Source organism: Arachis stenosperma, chromosome 9 (genome assembly GCF_014773155.1).
Source record: "Arachis stenosperma cultivar V10309 chromosome 9, arast.V10309.gnm1.PFL2, whole genome shotgun sequence".
Lineage (NCBI taxonomy): Eukaryota > Viridiplantae > Streptophyta > Magnoliopsida > Fabales > Fabaceae > Arachis > Arachis stenosperma.
In genome coordinates, this window is record NC_080385.1 from 26696343 (window position 1) to 26719764 (window position 23422).

General features: G+C 38.2%; 1 non-coding gene across 1 annotated transcript; it reads left to right on the forward strand.

Moving 5' to 3' along the window:
- Positions 1-6047: 6047 nt before the first annotated feature.
- On the forward strand, positions 6048-6155 carry LOC130952074 (small nucleolar RNA R71). Its single transcript, XR_009074255.1, has one exon. It is a non-coding gene; the product is annotated as a small nucleolar RNA R71 (small nucleolar RNA).
- The last annotated feature ends 17267 nt before the right edge of the window (positions 6156-23422 follow it).

The following is a 23422-nucleotide window of genomic DNA, read 5'->3' on the forward strand; positions in this document are numbered from 1 at the left end:
GATACTTATGTATATCATTGGTGAGAGCTTCAGATAAGCGTATGAAGATGCTTGTCCCTTCCGTCTCTCTGCTTTCCTACTGTCTTCATCCAATCCTTCTTACTCCTTTCCATGGCAAGCTTATGCAAGGGTTTCACCGTTGTCAGTGGCTACCTCCCATCCTCTCAGTGGAAATGTTCAACGCACCCTGTCACGGCACGGCTATCCATCTGTCGGTTCTCGATCAGGCCGGAATAGAATCCAGTGATTCTTTTGCGTCTGTCACTAACGCCCCGCCCTCAGGAGTTTGAAGCACGTCACAGTCATTCAATCATTGAATCCTACTCAGAATACCACAGACAAGGTTAGACCTTCCGGATTCTCTTGAATGCCGCCATCAGTTCTTGCCTATACCACGAAGACTCTGATCTCACGGAATGGCTGGCTCGGTTGTCAGGCGAGCGCTCGGTTGTCAGGCGATCAACCATGCGTCGTGTATCAGGAATCCAAGAGATATTCACCCAATCTAAGGTAGAACGGAGGTGGTTGTCAGTCACACGTTCATAGGTGAGAATGATGATGAGTGTCACGGATCATCACATTCATCAAGTTGAAGAACAAGTGATATCTTGGAACAAGAACAAGCGGAATTGAATAGAAGAACAATAGTAATTGCATTAATACTCGAGGTACAGCAGAGCTCCACACCTTAATCTATGGTGTGTAGAAACTCCACCGTTGAAAATACATAAGAACAAGGTCTAGGCATGGCCGTGAGGCCAGCCCCCAGTGATCAAAAGATTCAAAGATCTCAAGATTCCAAAGATCAGAAGATGAAAATACAATAGTAAAAGGTCCTATTTATAGAGAACTAGTAGCTTAAGAATTACAAAGGTGAGTAAATGACATAAAAATCCACTTCCGGGCCCACTTGGTGTGTGCTTGGGCTGAGCAATGAAGCATTTTTCGTGTAGAGACTCTTCTTGGAGTTAAACGCCAGCTTTTGTGCCAGTTTGGGCGTTTAACTCCCATTTTGGTGCCAGTTCCGGCGTTTAACGCTGGGAAATCTGAAGGTGACTTTGAACGCCGGTTTGGGCCATCAAATCTTGGGCAAAGTATGGACTATCATATATTGCTGGAAAGCCCAGGATGTCTACTTTCCAATGCCGTTGAGAGCGCGCCAATTGGGCTTCTGTAGCTCCAAAAAATCCACTTCGAGTGCAGGGAGGTCAGAATCCAACAGCATCTGCAGTCCTTTTCAGTCTCTGAATCAGATTTTTGCTTAGGTCCCTCAATTTCAGCCAGAAAATACCTGAAATCACAGAAAAACACACAAACTCATAGTAAAGTCCAGAAAAGTGAATTTTAGCTAAAAACTAATAAAAATATACTAAAAACTAACTAGATCATACTAAAAACATACTAAAAACAATGCCAAAAAGCGTACAAATTATCCGCTCATCACAACACCAAACTTAAATTGTTGCTTGTCCCCAAGCAACTGAAAATCAAATAAGATAAAAAGAAGAGAATATGCAATGAACTCCAAAAACATCTATGAAGATCAGTATTAATTTAGATGAGCGGGGCTTTTAGCTTTTTGCCTCTGAATAGTTTTGGCATCTCACTTTATCCTTTGAAATTCAGAATGATTGGCTTCTTTAGGAACTCAGAATCCAGATAGTGTTATTGATTCTCCTAGTTGAGTATGATGATTCTTGAACACAGCTACTTATTGAGTCTTGGCCGTGGCCCAAAGCACTCTGTCTTCCAGTATTACCACCGGATACATACATGCCACAGACACATAATTGGGTGAACCTTTTCAGATTGTGACTCAACTTTGCCAAAGTCCCCAATTAGAGGTGTCCAGGGTTCTTAAGCACACTCTTTTTGCCTTGGATCACAACTTTATTTCTTTCTTTTTTTTTCTTTCTTTTTCTCTTTCTTTTTTTTTTTCGTCTCTCTTTTTTTTTGTATTCACTGCTTTTTCTTGCTTCAAGAATCATTTTTATGATTTTTCAGATCCTCAATAACATGTCTCCTTTTTCATCATTCTTTCAAGAGCCAACATTCATGAACCACAAATTCAAAAGACATATGCACTGTTTAAGCATACATTCAGAAAACAAAAGTGTTGCCACCACATCAAAATAATTAAACTGTTATAAAATTCAAAATTCATGCAATTCTTATCTTTTTCAATTAAGAACATTTTTCATTTAAGAGAGGTGATGGATTCATAGGACATTCATAACTTTAAGGCATAGACACTAAGATACTAATGATCATAAGACACAAACATGGACAAACATAAAGCATAAATTTTCGAAAAACAAGAAAAATAAAGAACAAGGAGATTAAAGAACGGGTCCACCTCAGTGATGGCGGCTTGTTCTTCCTCTTGAAGGTCTTATGGAGTGCTTGAGCTCCTCAATGTCTCTTCCTTGTCTTTGTTGCTCCTCTCTCATGATTCTTTGATCTTCTCTAATTTCATGGAGGAGGATGGAATGTTCTTGATGCTCCACCCTTAGTTGTCCCATGTTGGAACTTAATTCTCCTAGGGAGGTGTTCAGTTGCTCCCAATAGTCTTGTGGAGGAAAGTGCATCCCTTGAGGTATCTCAGGGATCTCATGATGAGAGGGGTCTCTTGTTTGCTCCATCCTTTTCTTAGTGATGGGCTTGTCCTCGTCAATAAGGATGTCTCCTTCTATGTCAACTCCAACTGAATAACAGAGGTGACAAATGAGATGAGGAAAGGCTAACCTTGCTAAGGTAGAGGACTTGTCCGCCACCTTATAGAGTTCTTGGGCTATAACCTCATGAACTTCCACTTCTTCTCCAATCATGATGCTATGGATCATGATGGCTCGGTCTAGAGTAACTTCGGACTGGTTGCTAGTGGGAATGATTGAACGTTGGATAAACTCCAACCATCCTCTAGCCACGGGCTTGAGGTCATGCCTTCTCAATTGAACCGGCTTCCCTCTTGAATCTCTCTTCCATTGGGCGCCCTCTTCACAAATGTCAGTGAGGACTTGGTCCAACCTTTGATCAAAGTTGACCCTTCTAGTGTAAGGATGTTCATCTCCTTGCATCATAGGCAAGTTGAATGCCAACCTTACATTTTCCGAATTAAAATCCAAGTATTTCCCCCGAACCATAGTAAGCCAATTCTTTGGATCCAGGTTCACACTTTGATCATGGTTCTTGGTGATCCATGCATTGGCATAGAACTCTTGAACCATTAAGATTCTGACTTGTTGAATGGGGTTGGTAAGAACTTCCCAACCTCTTCTTCGGATTTCATGTCGGATCTCCGGATATTCACTCTTTTTGAGTGAAAAAGGGACCTCGGGGATCACCTTCTTCAAGGCCACAACTTCATAGAAGTGGTCTTGATGCACCCTTGAGATGAATCTCTCCATCTCCCATGACTCGGAGGTGGAAGCTTTTGCCTTCCCTTTCCTCTTTCTAGAGGTTTCTCCGGCCTTGGATGCCATAAATGGTTATGGAAAAATAAAAAGCAATGCTTTTACCACACCAAACTTAAAAGGTTTGCTCGTCCTCGAGCAAAAGAAGAAAGAAGAGAGTAGAAGAAGAAGAAATGAGGAAGAAGGGAATGGCTATGTGTTCGGCCAAAGAGGGGGAGAAGTGGTGTTTAGGTTGTGTGAAAATGAAGGAGTGAAGAAGGTTTTATATAGGAGAGGAGGGCTCATGGTTCGGTCATGTATGGGTGGGTTTGGGAGGGAAAGTGGTTTGAATTTGAAGGGTGAGGTAGGTGGGGTTTTGTGGAGGATGGATGTGAGTGGTGAAGAGAAGATGGGATTTGATAGGTGAAGGGTTTTTGGGGAAGAGGTATTGAGGTGATTGGTGAATGGGTGAAGAAGAAGAGAGAGTGGTGGGGTTGGTGGGGATCCTGTGGGGTCCACAGATCCTGTGGTGTCAAGGAAAAGTCATCCCTGCACCAAATGGCATGCAAAAACACGTTTTGAGCCAATTCTGGCGTTAAACGCCGGGCTGGTGCCCATTTCTGGCGTTTAACGCCAGGTTCTTGCCCTTTTCTGGCGTTTAACGCCAGTCTGGTGCCCCTTTCTGGCGTTAAACGCCCAGAATGGTGCCAGACTGGGCGTTAAACGCCCATCTGCTAGTCTTACTGGCGTTTAAACGCCAGTAGGTTCTTCCTCCAGGGTGTGCTGTTTTTCTTCCTGTTTTTCATTCTGTTTTTGCTTTTTCAATTGATTTTGTGACTTCTCATGATCTTCAACCTACAGAAAACATAAAATAACAAAGGAAAATAGATAAAATATAACATTGGGTTGCCTCCCAAGAAGCGCTTCTTTATTGTCAGTAGCTTGACAGAGGGCTCTCATGGAGCCTCACAAATGCTCAGAGCAGTGTTGGAACCTTCCAACACCAAACTTAGAGTTTGAATGTGGGGGTTCAACACCAAACTTAGAGTTTGGTTGTGGCCTCCCAACACCAAACTTAGAATTTGACTGTGGGGACTCTGTTTGGCTTTGATTTGAGAGAAGCTCTTCATGCTTCCTCTCCATGGTGACAGAGGGATATCCTTGAGCCTTAAACACAAAGGATTCTTCATTCACTTGAATGATCAGTTCACCTCCATCAACATCAATCACAGCCTTTGCTGTGGCTAGGAAGGGTCTGCCAAGGATGATAGATTCATCCATGCACTTCCCAGTCTCTAGGACTATGAAATCAGTAGGGATGTAATGGTCTTCAATTTTCACCAAAACATCCTCTACAAGCCCATAAGCTTGTTTTCTTGAATTGTCTGCCATCTCTAGTGAGATTCTTGCAGCTTGCACCTCAAAGATCCCTAGCTTCTCCATTACAGAGAGAGGCATGAGGTTTACACTTGACCCTAGGTCACACAGAGCCTTCTTGAAGGTCATGGTGCCTATGGTACAAGGTATTGAAAACTTCCCAGGATCTTGTCTCTTTTGAGGTAATTTCTGCCTAGACAAGTCATCCAGTTCTTTGGTGAGCAAATGAGGTTTGTTCTGCCAAGTCTCATTTCCAAATAACTTGTCATTTAGCTTCATGATTGCTCCAAGGTATTTAGCAACTTGCTCTTCAGTGACATACTCATCCTCTTCAGAGGAAGAATACTCATCAGAGCTCATGAAAGGCAGAAGTAAGTCCAATGGAATCTCTATGGTCTTATTTTGAGTCTCAGATTCCCATGGTTCCTCATTGGGGAACTCAGTGGAGGTCAGTGCACGCCCATTGAGGTCTTCCTCAGTGGCGTTCACTTCCTCTCCTTCCTCTCCAAATTCGGCCATGTTGATGGCCTTGCACTCTCCTTTTGGATTTTCTTCTGTGTTGCTTGGGAGAGTACTTGGAGGGAGTTCAATAACTTTCTTGCTCAGCTGTCCCACTTGTGCCTCCAAATTCCTAATGGAGGACCTTGTTTCAGTCATGAAACTTTGAGTGGTTTTGATTAGATCAGAGACCATGGTTGCTAAGTCAGAGGGGTTCTGCTTAGAATTCTCTGTCTGTTGCTGAGAATATGATGGAAAAGGCTTGCCATTGCTAAACCTGTTTCTTCCACCATTATTGTTGTTGAAACCTTGTTGAGGTCTCTCTTGATTCTTCCATGAGAAATTTGGGTGATTTCTCCATGAAGAATTATAGGTGTTTCCATAGGGTTCTCCTAGGTAATTCACCTCTTCCATTGAAGGGTTCTCAGGATCATAAGCTTCTTCTTCAGATGAAGCATCCTTAGTACTGCCAGGTGCATTTTGCATTCCAGACAGACTTTGAGAAATCAGATTGACTTGTTGAGTCAATATCTTGTTTTGAGCCAAAATGGCATTTAGAGTATCAATCTCAAGAACTCCTTTCTTCTGACTTGTCCCATTGTTCATAGGATTTCTTTCAGAAGTGTACATGAATTGGTTATTTGCAACCATTTCAATTAGCTCTTGAGCTTCTGTAGGCGTCTTCTTCAGATGAAGAGATCCTCCAGCAGAGCTATCCAAAGACATCTTGGATAGTTCAGAGAGACCATCATAGAAAATACCTATGATGCTCCATTCAGAAAGCATATCAGATGGACACTTTCTGATCAATTGTTTGTATCTTTCCCAAGCTTCATAGAGGGATTCTCCATCCTTCTGTCTGAAGGTTTGGACTTCCACTCTAAGCTTACTCAATTTTTGAGGTGGAAAGAACTTTGCCAAGAAGGCATTGACTAGCTTTTCCCATGAGTCCAGGCTTTCTTTAGGTTGTGAGTCCAACCATGTCCTAGCTCTGTCTCTTACAGCAAAAGGGAATAGCATAAGTCTGTAGACCTCAGGGTCAACCCCATTAGTCTTGACAGTGTCACAGATTTGCAAGAATTCAGCTAAGAACTGATGAGGATCTTCCAATGGAAGTCCATGGAACTTGCAATTCTGTTGCATTAGAGAAACTAATTGAGGCTCAAGCTCAAAGTTGTTTGCTCCAATGGCAGGGATAGAGATGCTTCTCCCATAGAAGTCGGGAGTAGGTGCAGTAAAGTCACCCAGCACCTTCCTTGCATTGTTTGCATTGTTGTTATTTTCGGCTGCCATGGGGTCTTCTTCTTTGAAGATTTCTGTCAGGTCCTCTATAGAGAGTTGTGCCTTAGCTTCTCTTAGCTTTCGCTTCAAGGTCCTTTCAGGTTCAGGGTCAGCTTCAACAAGAATGCCTTTGTCTTTGTTTCTGCTCATATGAAAGAGAAGAGAACAAGAAAATGTGGAATCCTCTATGTCACAGTATAGAGATCCCTTGAGGTGTCAGAGAAAAAGAAAAATTGAAGGAAGAGGTAGAAGAATTCGAACTTTAATCAGATAGAGTTCGAATTGTGCATTGAGAAGGAGTGGTACTCCCTAAATAGAAGGATGTGAAAAGAGAGGAAGAAATTTTCGAAAATTAAGTTAAAAAGATTTTAAAAACATTTTGAAAGACTTTAATTTGATTTTCGAAAATCAAGAGTGAGAAAGAGATCAAGTAATTTTTGAAAAAGATTTTGAAATTAGAAATCAAAAAGATATGATTAAAAACTGTTTTGAAAAATATGTGATTAAAAAAAGATATGATTAAAAAGTTATGGTCTTAAAAAGATATGATTGAAAAGATATGATTTGAAAACAATTTTAAAAAGATTTGATTTTTTTTAAAAAAATTAATGACTTGCCTAACAAGAAAAGATATGATTCAAACATTAAACCTCTCTCAACAGAAAAGGCAACATACTTGAAATGTTCAATCAAATCATTAATTGTTAGCAAGTATCTTTGAAAAAGGAAAGAAATTGATTTTGAAAAAGGTTTGATTGAAAAGATATGATTTGAAAAAGATTTGATTTTGAAAAACTTTGAAAACTTGAAAAAAATCTGAATTAAAAACAGAATCTTCCCTCTTGTGCCATCCTGGCGTTAAACGCCCAGAATGGTGCACATTCTGGCGTTTAACGCCCAATGCACTACCTTTTTGGGCGTTAAACGCCCAACCAGGCACCCTGGCTGGCGTTTAAACGCCAGTCTGTCCTTCTTCACTGGGCGTTTTGAATGCCCAGCTTTTTCTGTGTAATTCCTCTGCTGCATGTTCTGAATCTTCAGTTCCCTGTACTATTGACTTGAAATAGAACCAAGATCAAATAAACAATGCATGCAAGACACCAAACTTAAAGTTAGACACTAGACTCAAACAAGAAACATAAAATATTTTTGGTTTTTATGATTTTGAAAATTTTTTGTGTTTTTTTCGAAAATTATATGAAAATAGAAAATAAAGGTTTCAGAATTCTTAATTTGGATTCCAGGAATCATTGCAATGCTAGTCTAAGACTTCGGTCCAGGAATTAGACATGGCTTCACAGCCAGCCAAGCTTTCAAAGAAAGCTTCGGTCCAAAACACTAGACATGGCCAATGGCCAGCCAAGCCTCAGCAGATCATTGCTCCAATAGCAAGATTGATAGAGATCAACAAGCTCTTGTGATGATCAGTTGAAACCTCGGTCCAATAAGATTAGACATGGCTTCACAGCCAGCCAGACTTCAACAGATCATCATGAAACTCTAGAACTCATTCTTAAAAATTCTGAAAAAAATACCTAATCTAAGCAACAAGATGAACCGTCAGTTGTCCATACACGAAACAATCCCCGGCAACGGCGCCAAAAACTTGGTGTGCGAAATTGTGATCACTACTTTTCACAACTCAAATAATCCCTAGTAATGGCCCCAAAAACTTGGTGCTCAATACCATGGCATAAACACAACTTTGCACAACTAACCAACAAGTGCACTGGGTCGTCCAAGTAATAAACCTTACGCGAGTAAGGGTCGATCCCACGGAGATTGTTGGTATGAAGCAAGCTATGGTCACCTTGTAAATCTTAGTCAGGCAGACTCAAATGGGTATAGATGATATATGAATAAAACATAAAGATAAAGATAGAGATACTTATGTATATCATTGGTGAGAGCTTCAGATAAGCGTATGAAGATGCTTGTCCCTTCCGTCTCTCTACTTTCCTACTGTCTTCATCCAATCCTTCTTACTCCTTTCCATGGCAAGCTTATGCAAGGGTTTCACCGTTGTCAGTGGCTACCTCCCATCCTCTCAGTGGAAATGTTCAACGCACCCTGTCACGGCACGGCTATCCATCTGTCGGTTCTCGATCAGGCCGGAATAGAATCCAGTGATTCTTTTGCGTCTGTCACTAACGCCCCGCCCTCAGGAGTTTGAAGCACGTCACAGTCATTCAATCATTGAATCCTACTCAGAATACCACAGACAAGGTTAGACCTTCCGTATTCTCTTGAATGCTGCCATCAGTTCTTGCCTATACCACGAAGACTCTGATCTCACGGAATGGCTGGCTCGGTTGTCAGGCGAGCGCTCGGTTGTCAGGCGATCAACCATGCGTCGTGTATCAGGAATCCAAGAGATATTCACCCAATCTAAGGTAGAACGGAGGTGGTTGTCAGTCACACGTTCATAGGTGAGAATGATGATGAGTGTCACGGATCATCACATTCATCAAGTTGAAGAACAAGTGATATCTTGGAACAAGAACAAGCGGAATTGAATAGAAGAACAATAGTAATTGCATTAATACTCGAGGTACAGCAGAGCTCCACACCTTAATCTATGGTGTGTAGAAACTCCACCGTTGAAAATACATAAGAACAAGGTCTAGGCATGGCCGTGAGGCCAGCCCCCAGTGATCAAAAGATTCAAAGATCTCAAGATTCCAAAGATCAGAAGATGAAAATACAATAGTAAAAGGTCCTATTTATAGAGAACTAGTAGCTTAAGAATTACAAAGGTGAGTAAATGACATAAAAATCCACTTCCGGGCCCACTTGGTGTGTGCTTGGGCTGAGCAATGAAGCATTTTTCGTGTAGAGACTCTTCTTGGAGTTAAACGCCAGCTTTTGTGCCAGTTTGGGCGTTTAACTCCCATTTTGGTGCCAGTTCCGGCGTTTAACGCTGGGAAATCTGAAGGTGACTTTGAACGCCGGTTTGGGCCATCAAATCTTGGGCAAAGTATGGACTATCATATATTTCTGGAAAGCCCAGGATGTCTACTTTCCAATGCCGTTGAGAGCGCGCCAATTGGGCTTCTGTAGCTCCAGAAAATCCACTTCGAGTGCAGGGAGGTCAGAATCCAACAGCATCTGCAGTCCTTTTCAGTCTCTGAATCAGATTTTTGCTTAGGTCCCTCAATTTCAGCCAGAAAATACCTGAAATCACAGAAAAACACACAAACTCATAGTAAAGTCCAGAAAAGTGAATTTTAGCTAAAAACTAATAAAAATATACTAAAAACTAACTAGATCATACTAAAAACATACTAAAAACAATGCCAAAAAGCGTACAAATTATCCGCTCATCAGCTAGCTTTCTTTGCTCTTTGCTCATTGCAATCATGTGATTAGATTGAGAGACAAACTCCTGAACAACATCCTTTACAACATTCAGCAGAGCAGATTTTTGGCCTGTAGAGATGGAAGTACCCTCGGTGAAAGGAGGAGGAGATTCATCGGGAATAAACTCTTCATCCTCATCATCTAGAACTACTCTTTCAGATCGAGTAGGTCCTTTTTGCTGTTTCACTGCACCACCCCCCTTTTAGATAGGAATGTCTATTTTGATAATCCTCATTGGTCAAGTCAACACCAAAATACTCAAATATGCAAGTTAGAAACATGCCATATGGAAGTGCTTTGTCTTTTTCACTCCTAACAGAGTCAAACAGGTATCTAACCATCAAATATGCAAATAAAATTTCTGTTTTGGTGAGAATGGCATATAAAACAAGAGTATCAGTGTAGGAAATCTTTTGATATGAACCACTTTGAGGAAGTATGATGTGGTTGACCATTCGGTGCAACTGAGCACATTAATATCCTAGGGCTTTGTGAGTGGGTGTAATGCCATCAATTAAAGAAACATGTTCACAAATATGAGCCAATGCATCATTGTAAGAAATACCAACATCTTCATCTCACTTAACTGAAGTGTAAGCACAAGGCCTGACATCAGTATACTTCAATGCATCATTGATTGTTTCATTGTTCAAGACAATGTCTCAGCCTTTAACATAAGAGTGAACAGTCCCTTCATGATATGTCAGATTCTCATAAAACTCTTGAACTAACAGAGGATAAACAGGCTTTTTGATTTTAAAAAGATGATTCCAATCCAAAAATTCCAGATTTTCAACAAAAAGAAAACCTTTTCTTTTCAAAGTTGGCAAATCAGCAAAGAAAAGATGGACACAGGGTGCAGTACTTAACAACTCCATCATAAAAGTCATTATTCATGGCAGATTTGAATCTATAAGGGTTATAGTTTGAATGAGAGGTCATGAAGTGAGATTTGTGATCAAAAGGGCCAATGTCTGGTTCTTTAACAGTTTTAAGAGGAATTCGAGTTTTACCTCGCTGAGAATGTAATGGAACAAACCTAGACTTTGATTGTGTGTGCTCAGAGGCAGGTTCAGGCGCTGCTGGTCGCTTCCCTTTCGACGTGCTAGGCTTCGATGACCCAGATTTGGATGGTGGTTCCTTCGGAGGAGGCGTTGGCTTGGCTGAAGATGGAACCCTGGAGGGATTCTTTGTGCGAGCCATAGGGTTACACCGAGGAGGTGAGGTAGGAGGAGAGGGAGATGGAGTGAATGTTCTGTCTTGGGAGCGAGTTGAGGGTTTAGTAGGTAGCTTGTAGAATTTTTCACGAGGAGGCTTCTATGCTACGGTTTTCTTCCTCATTTGATTAGTTTTAGATTTTTTAGGGAAGAGAAGCAGTAAAGAGAGTGGGAAGAAACCAAAAGATTTATAGAGGAGTTATGGAGGGAAGAGAAGGAGTGTTGGTAACTGTACCTAAAAGAAAGTTTCTCAAACCATGCAACTGCATCACCTTTTGATATGACTTGAAAAGACTTGACATCACAAAAGAGAAAGATTTGATTTTATTTCAAAATAAAAGGAAATTAGTTCAGAAAAAAATCTTTATTGGACTTAGATTAGAATAAAATCAAAAGAAACCTTTTTTGGACACAAACTGAAATACAAATGCCAACAAAAATAAACATGTAACATTCATATTGGGCCCAGAGATAGTTTGAATTAAGGAAACACATAGAACCACCCATGATCTGAATTTTGAGGTTGGCCCAGATAAATCTACTCTTGCAACACGTCCAAAACACGCTGATTGAAGGGAACGTTCTTCACATGCTCAGAATTGTCTCATACCTGTTTATGAGACAAAAATTCTAACAAACACATCAACAACCTGTAAACAATGAATCATAACTTAAAATTCCTAGACTAGTCCTAAGAGTACAGTATCTGTCCTCAGCAAGAGGTTTTATGAAAATATCTGCTAATTACTCCTCTGATTTAACAAATTTAATGCTAATATCCTCCTTTTGAACATGTTCTCTTATTGAGTGAAATCTCACTTCAATATGTTTGGTCATAGAGTGCAAAACTAGATTTTTTAGAAATATTAATGGCACTCATATTATCACACAACAAGGGAATATTTTCAGCACTTAATTTGTAATCGGCAAGCTGTGTTTTTAACCATAAAAGCTGAGAACAGCAAGAAGAAGCAGCTATATACTCAACCTCTGCAGTGGATAAAGCCACTGTTGGTTGCTTCTTACTTGACCAAAACATTTAAGGACTTTCCAAGAAAGCAACATAAGCCTGAATTGCTCCTTCTATCAACTCTATCACCGGTAAAATCTGCATCACAATAACCAACTACAGAAAAATCATCAATCTTAGGATACCAAAGACCAAAGTTGGATGTGCCATGAACATATCTAATGATCCTCTTAACTGCAGAAAGATGTGACTCTTTAGGTTTGGATTGGAACCTTGAACACAATCCAACACTTTGCACAATATCGGGTCTAGCGGAAGTTAAGTACATAAGAGAACCAATCATTCCTCTATACCTAGTCTCATCTACATCTTTTTCAGTTTCTCCTTTATCTAATTTTAAATTAGGGTGCATGGGAGTTCCCATGAGTTTGGCATTTTTCATACCAAATTTCTTAACTAATTCCTTGGCATACTTCTCTTGATAAATGAAAATACCATTTTCAGTTTGTTTAATTTGCAGCCCAAGAAAAAAATTAAGTTTACCCATCATACTCATGTCAAATTCACTTGTCATGAGTTTTCCAAATTCAGAACAAAGAAATTCATTGGCCAATCCAAAAATAATGTCATCAACATATATTTGGACTAGAATAAAAGAATCATTAGAGTTCTTAATAAATAGAGTTGTCTCTGTGGTGCCTCTTTGAAAATAATTTTTCAAAAAAAAAAAAGAGCTAAGTCTCTCATACCAAGCTCTAGGAGCTTGTCTTAAACCATAGAGAGCTTTTGATAATTTGAAAACATGGTTAGAATGCTCTTTATTTTCCAAACCATGTGGCTGCTCCATATACACTTCTCTATCTATCACACCATTCAAAAATGCACATTTCACATCCATTTGATATAATTTAAAACCACAAAATACAGCATAAGCTAAGAGAAGTCTTATGGCCTCCATTCGGGCAACAGGGGCAAAGGATTCAACAAAGTCTATTCCTTTTTCTTGGTCATATCCTTGTGCCACTAGTCTTGCTTTGTTTCTTGCAATGCTGCCATCTTCTCCTAACTTGTTCCGAAATATCCACTTGGTGCCAGTCACTTTCTTTCCACTTGGCCTTGGAACCAAAGTCCACACTTGGTTTTTCTCAAACTCAAGAAGCTTATCCTCTATTGCTTTAACCCAAGAAGGGTCACTAAGGGCTTTCTTGACATTTTGAGACTCCATTTGTGAGAGAAGGACAATGTTTGATCCTTAATTTGTCTTTCTAGTTGAGGACTGAGTTTTCACCCCATGAGAAACGTCCCCAATGACAAATTCCTTAGGATAATTCTTCAAGAATCTCCATTCACGAGATCTGGTGGACTTGGAGGCAAATTCAGTCACCAAGGAAATCTGGGTACTATTGGTTTCAGGATCTCCTTCAGATTCATGAGACAAAATGGAATTGTCTCTTGAATTTTCAACAGTTGAAGTTTCTGGTTCAGCTTGTCTAGAATTTTCATTTTCATGATTTTGTGCAGTCTCATTGTCTTTTTGAGCTTGATTCCCTGCATCACAGTCTACCACAATACTTTGCACCAAGTTAGTATTACAAAATGTAACATGTATGGACTCCTCAATAATCCTAGCATCTTGATGATAAACCCTATATGCTTTACTAGTTGTGGAATATCCTACAAATAAACACTCATATGTCTTTGGATCAAATTTTTTCAAATTTTCTTTGTTATTTAGAACAAAACATTTACATCCAAAGATGTCTAAGTAGTCTAAGTTTGGTGGGTAACCTTTCCAAAGTTCATAAAGGGTTTTCTTCAAAAATTTTCTTATGATTGTTCTATTTAAAATGTGGCAAGCCGTGTTAACCATTTCAGTGATGCGTGAGCATCTTTTCTATCTTTTCCTAATGAATTTGCATCTAAATTGTTGAGTTTAATAAAGAATTAATTATCTTTTAGCCAATATGGATGCTACTTTGAGTCTTTTGCAATTTTGTTTATTTTAGATAGCATTGAGTTGGATTTGATGGAGTTTCTGTAGCACAAGAATCAAAGGAGATGGCAGCGAAGAGCGACGTGTACGCGTGACTGACGCATACGCGTGATTTGGAGCTTTCCACGGCGACGCGTGCGCGTGACTGACGCGTGCGTGATTTGAAGAATTTCACAGCGACGCATGCGCGTGACCAACGCGTCCCCGTAACTTGCGAAGAAGTCCAGTGACGCGTACGCGTGACTAACGCGTATGCGTGACATGCGCCATGTGCAGAAAACATAGAAAAATGCTGGGGGCGATTTCTGGGCTATTTTGACCCAGTTTTCAGCCCAGAAAATACAGATTAGAAGCTGCAGAATGGACAAAACATGTGGTCCCCATCCATCAACTGAAGACCTACTGATTATTCTGATTTAAATTCAAATTTGATTTTAAAATAGGAAAAGATATTATTTTTAATTTTAGATAATTAGATTTTAAATTAATTAGGATTAGTTATAAAAAGGGGATTCCATTAGGGAATTAGAGACGGAATTTTACATCCCATCAGATTGAAACTCTGTACATTTTATTACAATCTTACTTTTTCTCTGAACCATGAGTAGTTAATCCTCTATTGTTAAGGTTAGGAGCTCTGTCTATTTGTATGGATTGATTTTATTACTTTTTCTATTTTTATTTATGTATGGATTTATAATTTAAGAATTGTTTTCGCTCTTCATCTTATGAATTTTGGTGGAACGGAAGTATGACCCTCTTTCTATTTGAGTTCTTGTAAAACTTGGAATAGCTCTTTACTTGAACAACAGCTTGAAAACAATTTCTCCTAAATTTTAATTTTTTGGATTTAACAAGATACGTGACATATAATCCTCTTATTTTTGGGTAATTAGAATTTTTGTGGCATATAAACTGAAATTTGAACTTCACCCTCTAATTGGAATTAATTGACTAAGACATTAGTAGTCGATGAATTTTAGAGGAGGCTAGAAAGGTCTAAGGAATTAGGGTCTAGTCACATATAGTTTGCCATAAATTAAATCCTACATGATTAAAATAGTTAGTAAGAAAAGTTAATCCGGAAAAATAGATAACCCTGAAGCCTTAATTGTTTTCTCCCCTATTTTATTTTCAACTTAATTACTTGCTGCCTTCTGAGATTTTGAAGTCACTTTTTAAACCTTTTGAACATCTTAAAACCAATTTCTACTTTACTAACTAAGTAAATCATTTAACCATTGTTGCTTAGTCCATCAATCCTCGTGGGATCGATCCTCACTCACCTGAGGTATTACTTGGTACGACCTGGTGCACTTGTCGGTTAGTATGTGATTGTTAAATCACCGCACTAAGTTTTTTGCGCCATTGCCAGGAATTGATAGTGATTAACAACTATCAATTGTTTGATTGCTTAGATTAGATAATTTTTACTTTAATTAGATTTTTGTTTTTTCATTTTTTAATTGTTCTTCTTTTTTCTTTCTTTATTTCCGTTCACCCCTCCTTTACTTTCGTTTATTTTTTTATTTTTTTTTATTTTTTTCGCTTTTCGTTTTGTTTTCTTTTTAATTTTTTTTCTTCTTTTCCGTTCAGCATCCCCTTCCCCTGTTTCGTTTTCTATTTTTTTTCTTTTATTAGTTAGTTTTAAAAAAATAATAAAAATAATAAATATATATATATATAAATAAATAATTAGCACTAATATTTTTTTAATTTCTGAAATTAAGTTTGGTGTTTCCTAGTTAGTCTTATTTTAATTTTTCTTATTTAAATTGCCTAATAAAAGCAAAAAAATTTGTCTTAATTTTTCAAGTAATTTTCAAATTTTAGTGTTTGTTTGTTTTATTCAATATTTTTATCTCTTTATTCAGGTTACCTCACTGGAAACTCTCTACACTCTGACGTAGAGATTCCCATCTTTTCTTTGTCTTTTGTTTGTTTATGCGCAGGAACAGAGACAAAGAACATCTCTTTGACTTTGATCCTGAACCTGAAAGGACTTTCAGGCAACGTTTACAATAGGCAAGATTTTACAAGGCTGTGGAATCCGCTATGGATCCTAATGATGCTGATAATGCCAATGTGGCTAATCCGAATGGGAATGAACAACAAAGGAGAGTACTTTGCTCTTACTCTGCTCCTACTGCAGATCTTTATGGAAAAAGTATTGTGGTGCCTCTTATAGCTGCGAACAACTTTGAGTTGAAGCCACAACTGGTCACCCTGGTGCAACATAACTGCCAGTATCATGGTCTTTCCCACGAAGATCCAAATCAGTTTATCTCTAGTTTTCTGCAGATTTGTGATACTGTGAAGACAAATGGAGTGAATCCAGAGGTGTACAAACTCATGTTCTTCCCATTTGCTCTGAGGGATAGAGCAAAACTATGGCTAGATTCCCAACCCAAGGAGAGTCTGGATACTTGGAACAAGGTTGTTATTAAGTTTCTTACTAAATTTTCCCCGCCAAAGAAGCTGACTAAGCTTACGGTGGAGGTTCAGACCTTCAGGCAGAAGGATGGTGAAACTCTGTATGAAGCTTGGGAGAGATACAAGCTACTAACTACGCAATACCCTCCGGACATGTTCTCCAAATAGACGTAACTAGATATCTTTTATGAAGGCTTGGGTGAAATGTCCAAGATGTGCTTAGACAATTTTGCAGGAGGTTCATTGCACAAGAAGAAGACACCAGAGGAGACTATTGAGCTTATTGAATTGGTTGCTAGCAACCAATATTTATACTCATCTAACAGGAATCCTGTGAACTCTAAGGCTCCTCAGAAGAAGAGTGTCATGGAAGTAGAAGCTCTTAATGCTATTCTTGCTTAGAACAAGCTTATGTCTCAGCAAATAAGTCTACTTACTCAACACATGGGTGGCATGCAAGTCTCAGCTATCAACACCCAAAATCTACCTCAAGAGGTCTCCTATGACATGGCAGGAAATTTAGTGCAAAATGATAATTATGATTATGCTCAAACCTCTTCTGAACAGGTCAATTACATGGAGAGTGGTTCTAGAAATCCCAATAATGACCCCCTATTCTTAGACATACAATTAAGGATGGAGAAATCACCCAAATTTTGGGTGGAGAGACCAATCTCAGAGACCTCAGAATTTCAACAATAATTCTCAGGGCGGCTTCCAACAGAATAATTACAATAACCGCCAATCTCAATCTCAGCAGCAACAACAGCCTTAGCAGACTAACTCTAGATCCAAGGAAGATTCTAATTAGTGAGAATCCTAGGTCTAGTTTAGTTTTCCCTTAAATGCTTTAATTCTGAAAAGATATCTCATGTATTACCCACTGAGCTTGAATTCAAATAAAAAATACAGAAGTGATGTATTGCATGAAAAATTGAGTTAATTTTAAGAGTAGTCTTATTTACTTAAATGTGGTGGTATTTTCTGTGATTCTGAATGCATGACATGAACAGTGCATATTTAAATTTAAATCAAAGAATGTTGATGTACAAGGAACAGGAATTTAGAGAATTATTATGATTTCTCTAAAATTAATGAAAGTTTAATCCTTGAAGCAAAAGAAACAGCAAAAGAAAAATAAAAGCAAGGTCGAAGGCTTTAAGCATCAATGACTAGGGAGGTCAGACATGATTAAAAGCTCAAAGAGTTGTTTTTCTAGTCACATGCTTGTGTTGTTTCTGTGTTAAGTAATCCTTGAGACAAAACATCTAGTGTCGAGATCAATTGCAGAGTACGCCAAAGGCTTTGAGCACCACTGTCTGGGGATAATAATAAAAAAATTATAAAATAATAAATAAAAATAATTAGAACTTAAAGAGAGTTCCCCAGTTAAGTGCTTGTGGTGTTTCTGTGTCAAGTAATCCTTGAGACAAAACATTTAAAGTCACGGCTAGGCTCAAGGTGCAAAGCACCAAAGAAAAATTGTTGTGTTCAAGAATTAAATTGAGTTACAAAAGATCAGAGAATTCATAATATTATCCGGATTCTAATTCCAGATGACAGTAACATTCTTCTGATTCAAAGGAGAGTGAGATGCCAAAACTATTCAGGATTGTAGTTGTAAACCCTATTATAAGAAGAGACTTGAGCTTAATCGAATTCTCATTCTCATGCAAATTCACATCCTAAGCTTATATTAGTTTTGGTTGCTTGAGGACAAGCAACAATTCAAGTTTAGTTTTGTGATGCGTGAGCATCTTTCCTATCTTTTCCTAGTGAATTTGCATCTAAATTGTTGAGTTTAATAAAGAATTAATTATCTTTTAGCCAATATGGATGCTACTTTGAGTCTTTTGCAATTTTGTTTATTTTAGGTAGCATTTAGCTGGATTTGATGGAGTTTCTGCAGCATAAGAATCAAAGGAGATGGTAGCGAAGAGCGACACGCACGCGTGACTAACGCGTACGCATGATTTAGAGCTTTACATGACGACGCGTGCACGTGACTGACGCGTACGCGTGATTTGAAGAATTTCACAGCAACGCGTGCGCGTGATCGACGCGTGCACGTGACTTGCGAAGAAGACCAGCGACGCGTACGCGTGACTGACGTGTACGCGTGAAATGCGCCACGTGCAGAAAACGCAGAAAAATGTTGAGAGCAATTTCTAGGCTGTTTTGACCCAGTTTTTAACCCAGAAAACACAGATTAGAAGCTGCAGAATGGACAAAACATGTGGTCTCTACCCATCAACTGAAGACCTGCTGATTATTCTGATTTAAATTCAAATTTGATTTTAAAATAGAAAAAGATATTATTTTTAATTTTTGATAATTAGATTTTAAATTTATTAGGATTAGTTATAAAAAGGGGATTCCATTAGGGAATTAGAGACGGAATTTTACATCCCATCAGATTAGAACTCTGTACATTTTATCACAATCTTAGTTTTTCTCTGAACCATGAGCAAATAATCCTCCATTGTTAAGGTTAGGAGCTCATATAATCCTCTTATTTTTTGATAATTAGAATTTTTGTGGCATATAAACTAGAATTTGAACTTCACCCTCTAATTGGAATTAATTGACCAAGGCATTAGCAGTCGATGAATTTTAGAGGAGGCTAGAAAGGTCTAAGGAATTAGGGTCTAGTCACATATAGTTTGCCATAAATTAAATCCTACATGATTAAAATAGTTAATTAGAAAAGTTAATTCGGAAAAATAGATAACTCTGAAGTCTTAACTATTTTCTCCCATATTTTATTTTCAACTTAATTACTTGCTGCCTTCTGAGATTTTGAAGTCACTTTTTAAACCTTTTGAACATCTCAAAACCAATTTCTGCTTGCCTAACTAAGTAAATCATTTAACCATTGTTGCTTAGTCCATCAATCTTCGTGGGATCGATCCTCACTCACCTGAGGTATTACTTGGTACGACCCGGTGCACTTGCCGGTTAGTCTGTGGTTGTTAAATCACCGCACCATTCAGCCCAAAGGAATTTTGGAACATTGCTCTCACAAAGCATAGCTCTTGTCATTTCTTGTATGCTTCTATTTCTTCTTTCCACCACACCATTTTGTTGTGGTATCCTTGGACAAGAGAAATTGTGAGATATTCAAAATTCCTCACAAAAGGATTCGAATAAATTGTTTTCAAATTCAGTTCCATGATCACTTCTTATAGAAGAGATCTTCAAATCCTTTTTATTTTGAATTTTCTTGCAAAAAGGTTCAAAGGACGAAAAGGCTTCATTTTTGTGTGCAAGAAATAACACCCAACCAAACCTAGTATAGTCATCCACAATCACTAAACCATAGCGTTTACCACCTAGGCTTTAAGTTCTTGTTGGACCAAATAAATCAATGTGTAGCAACTCAAGTGGCCTTTTAGTAGAGATGTCTTCCTTATGTTTAAATGAACATTTTGTTTATTTTCCCATTTGGCAAGCATCACAAGTGATGTTTTTGTCAAACTTTATCAAAGGAAGACCTCTTACTAACTCTTTCTTTACAAGTTTGTTTATTTGAAACATACTTGCATGGCCCAATCTCTTGTGCCATAGCCACTTTTCAGATTCTTTAGAATGAAAACAAGCTACATTTTGATCCATTAGTTCATCAAGGGTAAGTCCATACACATTATTACAATGCTTGGCAACAAAAAGTACTTCATTTGTCTTTTTATTTATAACACAACACTCAAGTCTTTTGAAAGTCACTAAATATCCTAAGTCACACAGCTGGCTTATACTCAAAAGATTGTGCTTTAAACCACATACCAAAAATACATCATCAATGAAAGTAGATTGTTCATTACCTACTTTTCCAACAGCAATTATTTTACCTTTTTCATCATCTCTAAAGGTCACAAAACCTCCATCATATTTGTTTAGTTTGATGAAGTAAGTTGACCTTCCAGTCATGTGCCTTGAGCATCCGCTATCCAAGTACCACATATCCTTCTTGTTATTGGATGCTAGGCAAATCTGCATGAGAAACTTCAAGTAACCTTAGGTATCCAAATTAAATTGGATCCTTTGAAGTTAATCCATCTTGGTTGCCCAAGTGCATTGAAATCACAAACAACATTGTAAATTTTGTTTCCCACAACTCTCTTTTCGTTGAAACATTGTGCATATGAGTGACCAAATTTCTTGCAATTTACACAATGATTTTCTGATGTCTATCGTTGAAATTGAGGTGAGTTGCTTTGCTGGAAATGATTAAAGGGTTGAAATTTTTGGAAGAGGTGCATTTCTTTTGACAAATTGATTTTTATTAAAATTGTTCCTCTTTGCAAAAATATTTTCACCAAATTTTTTTTGAACTTTTGGACTTTTCGAATATGAGATTTTGTTGTAAAATGGTGGTTTCTTGAAAGCAACCTCATTTTTTGAAATGTACCCCAAACCTGGCCTGTTTGAACTAGGTTCGATTCTTAGTGAAGGCTCAATTTCACTTGTGTATACTTCATCAATTTTTTCTTCAAATGTTGGAACATATCCAATACCAGATTTGTTTGGTGTTGATTTAGTATTTGATGAAGAAGCCACACATTTCATAGGAGAGTCATTGAAAACTGCACTTTCCTTGGCTATATAACCTAAACCAGATTTTTCAAATAATGGTCTTTGGCTTGCAAGTAATCTGTCCAAGTTACTAGAACTTTGAGCAAATTTTGCTGAGTCACCATTCAGTCTTTTAATCATATCATTTAATCTTTTATTTTCAGCAATTAACTCATGAGAAGGATCCACAATGTGCTTTCCTTTTACTTTTTCAAGTTCAGATTTTAGAAATTTGTTTTCTTCAATAATGTCCAAAGCACATTCAGTTTCCTTCACTTTTTCTTTTAAAAATTAATTTTCAACTCTTAACACATCTCTTTCAGATCTGCACTCATTGTACTTGTCAAGCAGTTTTGAGGTGTTTAAGTGAGATCATCAATAATAGCATGTAAATTATCCATAGATAAATCAAAGTAATTTACCTCATCAAAATTATTGTTTCCAGCCATGAAATAGTCTTTGTCTTCACCTTCAGAGTCTTCTTCCTCATTGGAGTCATTCTCGAGATTCTCCCAAGCTGCCATGAGCACTCTCTTCTTTTCTTTCTTTCCTTTGTCCTCTTTCTTGAGTTTTGGACAGTTTAGCTTGAAGTGTCCAGCCTCCTTGCAATGATGACACGTCACCTTGCTCAAGTCTATCTTGTATTCCTTTGAGATTGAACCCTTGTATTTGCCCTTGTTCTTCATCATCCTTCTAAATCTCCTAGCAAAAAACATAAGCTCGTCATCTAAAATATCATCACTAGACTCACTCTCTTTTGGTTCTATTTTTGACTTAATGGCTATTCTCTTTTTCTTTGAGTCCGGGTTTGTGTGTGTGGTTTCATAGGCAAGGAGTTCTCCTCTCAGCTCATCATAGGTTATAGAGCTTAGGTTGTTGCTCTCGGTTAGGATAGTGGCAGTGGTTTCCCATTCTTTTGTGAGGCTTCTAAGGAGTTTTCTTACTAGGGTTTGTTCTGTGTAGTTTGTACCCATAGCATCAAGGTTGTTGATTATGATTGAGAATCTCTCAAACATTTCATCAATGCTTTCTCCATCCTTCATGTTGAACGTCTCGTACTCTTTTTGCAGCATATCAATCCTCGTTTCTTTGACTTGTTTAGTGCCTTCATGTGTAACCTGGAGTTTTTCCCAGATTTCTTTGGCTGTCTTGCATCTAGACACCTTCCGGTACTTTTCAAAGTTGATAGCACAGTGAAGAAGGTTGATTGCTTTAGCATTCAGCTCCATCTTCTTCTTATCATCTTCATTCCATTTAGCTTCTTCTTTTGGAGTCACCACTCCATCAACACTTATTTTTGTTGGGATCTTGGGACCTCTCACAACAATCTTCCATATGTTGTAGTCAATGGATTGAATGAAGATCTTCATCCTCTCTTTCCAGTAGGCATAGTTCTTCCCATTGAAGAAAGGTGGCTGGTTGTTTGATTGGCCTTCAGTGAGGGTGTAGGCAACTGTGGTTGTGCCTAAGTTATTCGCCATTGGATCTTTGCTCAAAGTGGTTAAGCTTGATTCTTGAGACCTTAGCTCCTGATACTAATTGAAGGTTGTGGTAGGCTTAGAAAAGGGGGGTTAAATCTATGCCTTCCTTTTAAGTTACTGAACTCGACCCTTTAAAACAAACTCTCAATTCTGATTCTATTTGTACTCAGCAACGGAAATTTATGAGACAATTTATTTTTGTCTCATGAAAATAGCAGAGAAGAGAAAAGCTAACACCAACATGTATCCTGGTTCGGTTGCCTTGTGCTATGCAACCTACGTCTAGTCTCCTCCATAACAATGGAGGAATTTCCACTATATTTAAAAGTATTACATACACCAATTCTACAGGATTAACCCAATCCTTTCACACTCAAGTTCTAACCTAACTTGACATTGGCTATGCCAATACCTAACTCTTCACTCTTAGTGCTAACCCAACTAAGAAAGGGATACCTAACAGGTACAAGATACAAGACACTTAATCAACCTAAAGAAATCTGAAATAACTATAGGCTTTTCTCTCAAGTGTATCATTCAGCCTTTTTTCACTTATGGCTTTTACTTGAGCTCTCTCACTATGCCTTTTCACTCAAGAAATTACAGAAAGATAAACATTGAAAAGTACATTACAATCTGTAAAACATGAAGGAGATTGACTTCATCAACAGCCTCTTTGCTATGTGATAAACCAGATTTGCAAGTCTCTGATTTAGTTCTTCAATATTGGCCGAATGCTTCTTTGAAAGAAAGCATTATCCAAGAAGAGGAACTTCTTCAGGGAACTCTTCACAGAACACAATTCACCAAACTCTGATTTTCTCTCATTAGCTTCTGAATGAACAGCA